Genomic DNA, 10997 nt, shown 5'->3' with positions numbered 1-10997 from the left:
TCTAACTATCAAAAATACAAAGCTAGTAAAATACCAGGGATTAGCCAAGCTTCTAGCATAATCGAATTGCAAAGTTCTTGGAATCAATTCTATTTTAGAAGTACAAGGGAAGAATCCACAAGAACCTTATGTCCTTACACAAGGGAAGACTCCACAAGAACCTTTCCAAATTTTACAAGGGGAGAATCCACAAGAATCTTCTCTTCAACCTGAAGAAAAGAATCCACAAAAACCTTTACCTTTAGATCAATTAGCCCTTTACATATTGATGACAAATTTCTATTGTCAGATTGGTATCAAGACATTGTAAATTTTCTGCCCCATTTTGAATGCCCAACATCATTTTCCAAAGCCCAGTGTAAAAATCTTAAATTGAAAGCAGTCAAGTACTGCATCATAAATGCAAATTTGTACTGGAAAGATCCATCAAATATTTTGCTATTATGTTTAACATAATCAGAAACTGAAGGAATCATCGATCATTTTCATATAGGATTTTGTGGAGGGCATTATGCTCAAAGAGAAACAACATACAAGATTTTAAGGAGAGGATTTTATTGGCCAACATTGTTCTTGCAAGTAGGGGTAAAGGTCAGAAATTGTGTTCCTTGTCAGATGTTTGTTGGTAAGCAAAAACTAGCAGCTCTTCCATTAGTACCATCGATAATCTCAGCACCTTTCCTTCAATGGGGATTAGATTTTTTTGAAGAGATCCATCCCACTTCAAGTAATCAGCACAGATGGATGCTCACAGCAACAGACTACTTCACTAAATGGGTGGAAGAAATTCCGGTAAGAAATGCTACCGATTCAGTGGTAATTAAATTCATTGAATAAAATATCTTATCTAGGTTTGGTTGCCCAACTCAGATTGTCACAGATAATGCAGCAACATTCTCTAGTGTTAAAATGATTGAGTTTTGCCAGAAATATCAGATTCGGTTACATCATTCAACTCCATACCACCCTCAAGGTAATGGCCTCACAAAATCCTCCAATAAAATTCTGGTAAAGGTAATAAAAAAGACACTAGAAGATCATAAAAAGAGTTTGGACTCTCATTTAATTTATGCAATATGGGAAAACAAATAACTCCAAAAAGATCCACTGTGAAATCTCCTTTTCAGTTAGTCTATGGGAAAGATGCAAATTTTCCCACCAACTTGGCTTTCCCAGTTTTAAAATTCTTGCAGGACTCAACAAATGAAACTAATGATTTTTCAAGAAGGATAAATCAGATTATTGAACTAAATTAAAACAAAGATGAAGTTCAATACAAATTGAAGAAATATCATAATAAGATGGAAATCCTGTTTGACAGAAGAGCCAGGGAAAGGGACTTCAGGGAAGGTGACCTAGTTCTAATATGTGACTCCAGGAGGGAGGAAAAGGTAAAGCATGGTAAGTTTGATAACCTATGGTTTGGTCCTTTAGCAATTGCTGAAGTAAAGGGTAACAACACTTTTGTGCTACAAAATATTGAGGGACTATATTCCACTTATCCTATAAACAGAAAGTTTCTCAAAATTTCATCCAATACTGAGAAGTTGGAATACGTTTCATTGTAAAAGCTCTGGTTTCTTTTACTTTTTAAGCTATCAGTGAGTTTTTTTACAGCAAAGGACTCCATAACCCGAGGAGAAGGCACATGGATCTGCAAGTTCTCTGCATTTTACAGGAGAAAGCAGTCCCCAGTTGGAGCCAATGTTGTAGCATTTTTTGGTTTTGATAAGTTAGAATAAATTTTTAAAAAAATGAAAATGTATTTACAAAATGTTAATATAGGTTATGGACAAAAAGAATATTGAATAAAAAATGTTAGGAAAATATTTTGATAAATATGTACATATCAAAGAAAATGTTAGGGTAGATGCACTAAAAATGAAGGCAAAATAAAATGTTAGGTTAGATAGAAAAGAAAAAGAAATCAACTCTGAAAGTGTTGCAAATCTAAATGCCACTACTTTGTTCTAAATTCATTTTGAAAAATAATAGTTGTGTGCATTTTGTTTAGTTGCCACACTAGGTTATTTTATCCAATTATACAGTTACATCATATTTGGATTTGTTTTAAATTAATTCTCATAGGTAGAAAATAAATTGGCTCAAAAGTTCAATATGAGTCAATGGAATAAATAAGGTATAGAGATAGATTGCTCATAAAAATAAAATATTGGGATGCTAGTTCAAATGCACTCTGGAAGGATAAGTAAAAATGTTAGGAATAGAAGGGTAGGTAGAAATGTGAAAGTTTGAGATGTTGAAATGGTTATTTCCTAAAGATCAAAAAATTGAAGGTGGGTAAGCATCACACAAGTTCCCTGTACGATACCGCTGTCAACCGTTAGATGAATGTTGATTAATGACCGTGGGATCAATATCGCATCGCATCATTCATGAATGAATGAACATTAGGTAGAGGAAAGTGCGATTTACAATGTCACTGCCGATCGTTATATCTGGAGAGAGGAGATCAACATTGTAGAGTCAATTGTTGTTCAGTTTCTATTCAATTTCTATTCAATTGTTGTTCAATTGTTGTTCAGTTGTTGTTCAGTTGTTGTTCAATTGTTGTTCAATTGATGTTCAGTTGTTGTTCAATCGTTGTTCAGTTGTTGTTCAATTGACCTCCTACATCATTTTTAGAATAACCAAAGTTCAGATTTTATGTTATTTCATTCACATGCTATCACTTCATTCATTAAAACACCCAAACCCACAACCGTCGCGCCCGCCTATCATATCGTGACCCCACCATTCATTCCCTGCTCAGACGTTAAACTCCCTCTACCTCACCTCTCATCCCGCACACTCCTCCACAATCATACGGCCCACACTCCCTTTCGGCCCTCATTCGTCGTCTAAAGTTTATCAAGGGGAAGCAAAATGGGTAGTCTTTAATACCGCCTATATAAACCACAAAAGTACCTTTTAGTCTTTCGGGACTAAAAATCCCAAAACCACAAACCGCTCCGTCTTACCCCCTTACGTGGTATCCTTCATAGCTGTTACCGCCACCCAATGTCACCTCCACACCACACTCACTTCATATTTCCCGTCCAATCATCTGCCGCCTATCCATTGCCCATTCATTTCCGCTCCCACGCATTTATAACCAAATGTCCATTAATTAACCCGTTGGATAATTAAGGAACTTTCAAACATTCGGCACCACCTTCCCACTCCATTTTTCTCTTCATAAACATTGTGTCATGCATTTCAAAAGTTACACAGTTAACTTCTGCGACCGAGAGTATTTTTCAAGCCCGCCTACTCAATAGCTCAACCATTGTCCGACATTCTAGCAGCCACTTGTCTTGTTCGCAAGCACATCTTCCAGGTCCACTTGTCAGTTACCTGTCTCCACTCTAGTAACTCCTTTTACCATTTTTGTCATCTATAGTCTGCAGTTTCGTTTGACAAAATGCCTCCCAAGGGAAAAGCAATTGCAGAAGTTTCAAATCCTCTAATTCAACCACAAATTGATTTCCACCATACTCCATTGGTTGACAAGGATTGCAAAATCATTGAGACTTCGTCTCAATTTGATTTATTTGAAATTTATTTTTGGTGGGAAGAACAACTAATTGATCAAAGTGATGAAATTGGGCTCTGGAGTTCGTGAGAAAATTCCATGAATTCTATGATCCCAGCCAGAGAGACATTATCTCACTTACTGGAGAAATCCTCTGTCCTATTAACACTGATTCCATTGAGAAAATGTTGCAGGCCCCTGCCACTACACCAACTCATCCTTTTTCTCATGAAAACCTGATAGAATCTTACAACAAATTGGACTTTACCAAGAGATCCCAGACCCTGGAACTATTTTTAGCAATTGGTAGTCCTCTACCAAAGAAAAATCCCCCTTATGATTCATCTATGTTTCATGATAGAACCAGGCATATTACTACTATCCTGTCCTATTTGCCTGGTTATCACTCTGATCAGTCTGTCAATGAAGCCATCCTTGGTTTCTTATCCATGTTTTCTTTTGATTCTAAGCCTATTGTTATTTATGATTTAAGTCATTTCGTAGTTGAAACCATACATGAGCAGTTTGTCAAATTTAACACTGAAGAAGTATTCACATATGCTTCAATACTTGTGTACCTGTTTATATATTTTTAGGGGGACAAATTCCCATTTTCTTTGCAAAAACTTGATGAAGAAGGTTTGCCACAATCAATGATTTTCTGGACTTCAATGGGGATGAAGGACAAAGAAGAATTCACATATAAGTAGTTCATAGAACTGTTTATTCATACAACCCTCGGCCTTATGAGCAGCACTCCATTACCAAGGATCAGTGAAGAGATTGTCAAAGAACTTCAGTTCATAGATCAAGCTACAATAGGAGATTGGTATTGCTACTAGAACTACACAGAAAATAGGGTTTTTCATTGTGAGGTTCCACCTTACAAACTGCCAAAGTACCTCCTTGTTAGAATCTTTGCACTAGAGTACTTGAGGCAAAGATTGAATGAAAATGAAGTACATTTTGTAGCTTCCAAAAAGAAATCACAATTTAAGCTCAAAGCTCAAGTTGGTCCCTTCATTTGTAATACCGGGGCAGCAGGGGAGGAAGTTGATAAGTTGCTAAAGGAAATGAATTTTTTTTTGAGTTTCTGTTGGTCATATAACCCATTGGGAGTCATCTCCAAACTCGGGGTGGAAAATAATTTCACACCATATCATCATATTGCTAGGCCTAAGATAGAACAGTTCAAGAATCAGTTGGAATGGATAGAGAAAATACCCTCCAGGAGGCTGAGGAGCAAGTAGTCTCTACATCTAATATGCGAACTCTAATTGAACAGAAAAAGACAACCAAGAGAGGGAGGGAAGAAAGATATGGGGCACCTATATCTTAGCATCTTCCCATACCGATACACATACCCATAAATTGGAGGGGGGTGTAATAATAAGACCAAGCATAGGGATTGAACCTTCGACCTCGATAACGGTGCTGCCCCATTCTTGGAACATTTTTCCTTTTCGCTATAATCTTCAGTTACTGATTATGAAGTTCAGAGTTATTCAGATGAAGTGCATTTTGAACAGAGACAACATACAAAAATTCAACATAAGCAAACCCTTTTGGCTAACCAAACTTGTCCCACATGACTGAAAATGATGTTGCACTTCCTCTGGACTGTAGGAGTAATCAACATTTCCAACAAAAATAGAACGTGAATCCGCTTCTTCTCTGCTCGCTTGATCCGCAACAGCTAGTAGGGTCTAGTATGACACGGATCTGCATTTCTTGAGCGACCTTGGCCTGCATTTCTCTCAGGGTGTCTGCCTCTTCTTCAATTCCTTGTAGCCTTTTCCTCATCACATCCAACTCTTTCTCATTAATGCCCATTTCAGTGTCTTCTGGTTCAGACTCTGGAATTTTCCCACCATACACTTCATGCTCCTCCATTGCTAGCATGTCTCGGGTAACTTTGTCATGTGCAGGTCTTTCTACAATATGGAGATGGGTTTATATAGTTTTAATGAACACCATTAATGGAAGTATTTGTTTTCCACAACCGATGTCCATGGATGGAAATGTTTTTAAGCAAACAGAAAGGTCGTGTGATTTGTCAATGTGGACTTTCGGGTGGTGTCTCTTTGGTCTTGCTCTCTTTAGAGTGGTTTTTCTGTGCTGATGCTATAATGGATGTTATCGCTTTTACCTGGTTTCAAATTTCAGTGAGATATTTTTAGTTCTTTCACCACATTATTCCAATAAATTACCCATTCACCATATATATATATATAAGAGCATGTACTTTAATATAGAGTAAAATACCCAAAACTAGTAACTTGGAATATCAATTTGATAACCAAATAAAATAAAAAAATCTAAAATGAATACATAAAATAATGAAATGCAGACTTCTACTCTTTTAAAATATCAAAATGAATTAAATTAATAACCAAAATAAAAAAGCAATAAAAGACATTGATAACCAAATAAAAAAAATATCTAAAATGAATACATTAAATAAAGAAATGCGACTTCTACTCCTTTAAAATATCAAAATGAATTAAATTAATAACCATAATAAAAAAGCAATAAAAGACATTTACAAAGTGATAAACATCTCTAAAAAAATCACACACCTAAATTAAATTAAAGATTAGGTGACTCAATGAAAATGATCCAACGACCTTAAAAGATGACATACCTAATATCATATATATATATATATGGGGCTAATGCTTCAACTCTAAAACATATCCATAGAGTGAGGAATGCTCGTTAAAATATTAAAGTACTAAATTGATAATGTGAAAAGGCAATAAAAGACCTTGATGAAGTGATAAATATGCTTAAAAGATCACACACCATAAGTTAAGGGTGAGGGGATTCCATGAAAATAATCTAGTTTTTCAACAAGTTAAAACTGAACATAATATAAAAATTAATTACATTTTTATATTTATGGTAGTTAGATATATAATAATAAATTATTAGTTTAGATTCAGACCAGATAAACAAGTTTCAGAAGGATCAAATCCCTTTTCACTCTTAAAAAATTCTGCATCTCAAGAGATTTAGTCTCTCTAGGAGCTTAGAAAATAAGTAGTTAAATGGATCTAGGTTGGTTTTATTATTAATTGTAATTATAACTATTAATTTTGTATTTTGTATTTAATTTTATCTTTTTTTTTTAATGTAATTTGACCAAGTTAAAATGTTTTATTGATAATTATCATTATTAATTATTTTATTTTATTTTATTTTGATCGAGTCAAAATGTTTACAGAGTATTATAACATCTCTACATACTTGGTTGGAGAGAGCCCCTCTAGGAAATTGAAATCTCTTTTCACTCTTAAAAAATTCTGCATCTCAAGAGATTTGGTCTCTCTAGGAGCTTAGAAAATAAGTAGTTAAATGGATCTAGGTTGGTTTTATTATTAATTGTAATTATAACTATTAATTTTGTATTTTGTATTTTATTTTATCTTCTTTTTTTATGTAATTTGACCAAGTTAAAATGTTTTATTGATAATTATCATTATTAATTTTTTATTTTATTTTATTTTGATAGAGTCAAAATGTTTACATAGTATTATAACATCTCTACATACTTGGTTGGAGAGAGCCCCTCTAGGAAATTGTTTTTAACATTTTATTATTTTTTAATTGAGCCCACATGTAAATGTTTATAAGCATGTACACCACAACATCTCCCCTCGCTTTTTACTTTTAGATTTAATTTAAAAAACCTTACAAAATTAAATTAAATTAAAACAATAAAACCTGATATTGGCCCATGGTATTGTAATAAACCCTATTTACAAGTTAATAATATCCATGGTTGAGAATCTTGTTATATTGTATGTTTATTATAAGTATTAAGTTTTAATTTTAAAAATTCGATAAATTAAATTAAAATAAAATATCTATAAAATTTGTTGATTTTGAAATGAGTTATGATTTTTGGGTATATGGTATTGATAATGAAATTAGTTATGGTTTTTGGGTATATGTTTACATTTATTATATTAGTTTTTTTTTATTTAGTTTAATTTTATTTTTAGGTTTTTTTACTGGTCAAAATGTTAAACGTTACATAACAACATTTCTCTCAGCATAAAAATGTTATAAAATTAAATTAAAATAAAATATTTATGAAATTTGTTGATTTTGAAATGAGTTATGGTTTTTTGGTATGTGGTATTGATAAGCCATGGTATTGGCTCATGGTCATTTTTTGTCAAGATGTCTGATGAAGAGGAAGACAGGAGATGACGAGAATAAGAAAGGAAACCAGGTTGTCAGTGTTGCCACCTCTACTAAGATAGATTCTCTCACTAGGAAGTTGGAGGAGGAAGACTTTTATGTGATCTCTCATTTCTCATATGGTACTATCAATGGGGATGGATGGTACATGGACATTTGTGCGCCGAAACATATGACAGGGCCACAGGATATTTTCGAGACTCTATTTGAATAGGACTCAAAGTGAACATGGTGTTGGGAAACAAGAGTTAGAAGGAGATCCGAGGATCAGGAGTTGTGCCATTCAAGATGGAAACAGAAGGGGTGATGCAGGTCCAAGATGTATTGTTTGTACTAGGACTCAGATATAGTGTAATATTTGTCTCGATGATCGAGAAGAAGGGGTTTGAAGTCTTATTCCAGGATGGTAAGGCAAGACTTAGGCCCACAGGTGTTAGTCTTGGAGTTAGAGAGCATGGTCTATACATGCTTACGGGCAAGCCTATAGATCATGGGAAGAAGAAGCAAGAGGACCAGGTGCAGGTTCCAGAGAAGTAGGTGCAAGTGTAGGCTTTAGAGGTGCTCCTATAGCTACCAAGAAGGAATCATGGAGAGAGTGGAAGACATTTCAGGAGAATAAGAACAAGCAGGATGCTTCCAGTGACAGTGACACTTCTGAAAGAAGTGTAGTTCACGCTACAAGAATTGTTGTAATTGTGAGAGCCAGGAGTTGGGCGAGTGTTGCGAGCAGTGATGATGATGCGCTACTTCCTAGTCTTGGAAGTACCTCCCTCACTAAGAGGGAGTGTTGATTTTTGAGTAGCTTGGGAGGTAGTACAAGCCCTAGGGTTCGGGGTTTGGAGGATGGAGCACCACAATAGGTCATTGTGGGCTTGGAACTCAAGGTTGGGGTTTTTCACCCATAGATTGGGCCAAAACCATGGATAATTTTGGACATGTGATGGATGCAAATGATAGAGGATGGGAAGGAGAATCTATCACTTTGAGAATTGTAAAAATTCGAGTTGTCCTTAATGAGATATGAATTTTTGAAGATCGTGATGGGTTTTTGGACAATCAAGTAATGTAAGCTTAAGACAAAATTTTCCAAAAGACATGTCTCTTCAAAAATTTCACGAAGCCCTCTTGATTGATATAAAAAAGAGGTGAATGAGGTTCATTTGAGACATCCAAGTGAAAATTTTCATATAGAATCATCATTTGTGGTAGTTGTTGTCCAAGAAGGAGAAGGTTGAGTAGCTAAGGACAATTCTTAATGGATTGGAGAAGGTTGAGGTACAACAGAGATAACACTGAATTGTTTTTGGTTGTTTTGGTGCAGATTAGGGTGGGTTACCTCATGATTTTGTAAGTTGCGGGATTTGTGATAACTACAGAAGTAACACAAGGTTTTTTGGATTAGTTTTAGAGGCCCCTAAGGCCATATTCCTACAAACAGACCCATGGTACAAGCAGTGTAGGATAGAAGCGTTATAAATAAGGGAACTCACATTATTATTGAGGAATGTTGCAGTGATTAGAGGTGGTTGTTAGGGTTTGCATTGATTCCCTAACTATACTGCAGGACTATGGTATAGGCAGTGTAGGATAGAATCCTTACAAATAAGAGAAGTCGCATTATTATTGAGGAATGTTGTAATGATTAGAGGCGGTTGTTAGGGTCTGTGTTGATTCCCTAACTATATTGTAGGAAAAAAACAATGCATTAACTCTCAAGTACATGTATGTGGATGATTTTGTGTTGAGTTTGTTGCTTGGAGGATAAGATTTATTTGCAGCCTATGGGAGCCATGTGGTAGGGTTGTCCTGGGTGAGAACGAACCCTATCTAGGAGCAGATCCTACAGTGATTGCATTAGGTGCCATTGGACTAGTAGAGGGAAGTGTGTTGATAGCCCAAAGTAGACTTTGACAAGCAGTCATAAAGAGATCTTGACAACTAAAGGTTAGGTGAAGTTGTTGGAGCCTAATGTGCAATACATCGATGGAATAGTGGACTTCCAGATTGGCAAATTGGAGCTCAGGTATTGGCCAGCATAGAAGAGAAGGTTGGATCAACCTGTGTTCATTGTTGCATAAGAAACTTGTGGCAGTGATAGGTAGCAACCCTCTTGGAGTCTCTATGTGTTTTCTTTTGATGGACTAAGAGGAAACTAGAGAGTAGAACAGAAGAGAAGGACCGTAGGACGAGATACGACATAGAGGTTGTGATTGTGCACTAGAGTAGTGAGATTGTCATTATATCTTGTATTCTTGTACTTGTGGATAATTGAGGGCCATTATCCCTCGTATGGGAGCGCTGGACAGTTATAGTAGATGTTGTTTAATATAACAAAGTTGGGTTGAAAATTTTATAAAAAGTTGTCTATACTTGTGCACGTGTGATTTATTTCTATTTATATTCCATTGTGTGAGGTAGCTTTGTTGATATTCTTGGTTTGGTAGCATCATAGATTTTAAGATTGTATCCTAGACCTAAGGTCATGGAAATTCAACACTCACAAGCTTTGATTTTATGTTGTTTGGTTGGATCTGTTTTCTTGAACACTTCCACACAGTGGAACTTATTTATTATATCAAAATGTAATGTAATTCACATGAAATATAGCACAAAACCCAATGACACAAGAAAAAGGAAAGCTAAACCCTAAGAAATATCTCTTGGATAGTAGAAAATAGAGAGCTATGTTCACTTTCCTCTTCAAGGGGCAACGTTAAAGCGCAATGCTCCATATGCAATAAAAATTCTTGACAAATCATTGCATAACATTCTACTCCATATATGCCCATCCATAGAGAATCTTAACTACATATGGTCCCCATATAATGCAGCCTAATGAACTAATTTTGTCCTTATTAGTAAAATGAATAATTTTTACAAGCAACAAAAATTAACTAATTTATTAATGGGACTTATTGAAGAAAGCTTGCCTTGTAAATTGATAAAGTGTGTATGTAAGGGGGTTAGGGTAGAATTCGAGCATGCCCTCCCCCTTTGAAAGCAGAGTTTTCCTTAAGGATAAAGGTGAGGAAATTGTTGGAGAATCAATGTCAGTTTCCATGTGGCATCTTTTGGTTGCATATATTTCCAATCGATCAATACTTCCTTAATAGTTCATTCATGCAATTGGTACTCATTGGTATCCAATTCTAGTTTTGGATGGAGCCTAGTGGAACCTTCTTCATAAAGTTTTGGTAGGTTGGTCTCCACTTTGAAATTGATCCCACGAACTTTTTTAAACAAGACACATGAG

Source organism: Pinus tabuliformis, chromosome X, assembly GCF_031772625.1.
Source record: "Pinus tabuliformis cultivar Carrire ecotype Pingquan chromosome X, CPIR1, whole genome shotgun sequence".
NCBI classification, from domain to species: Eukaryota; Viridiplantae; Streptophyta; class Pinopsida; order Pinales; family Pinaceae; genus Pinus; species Pinus tabuliformis.
Note: the sequence above shows the minus strand (reverse complement) of the source record.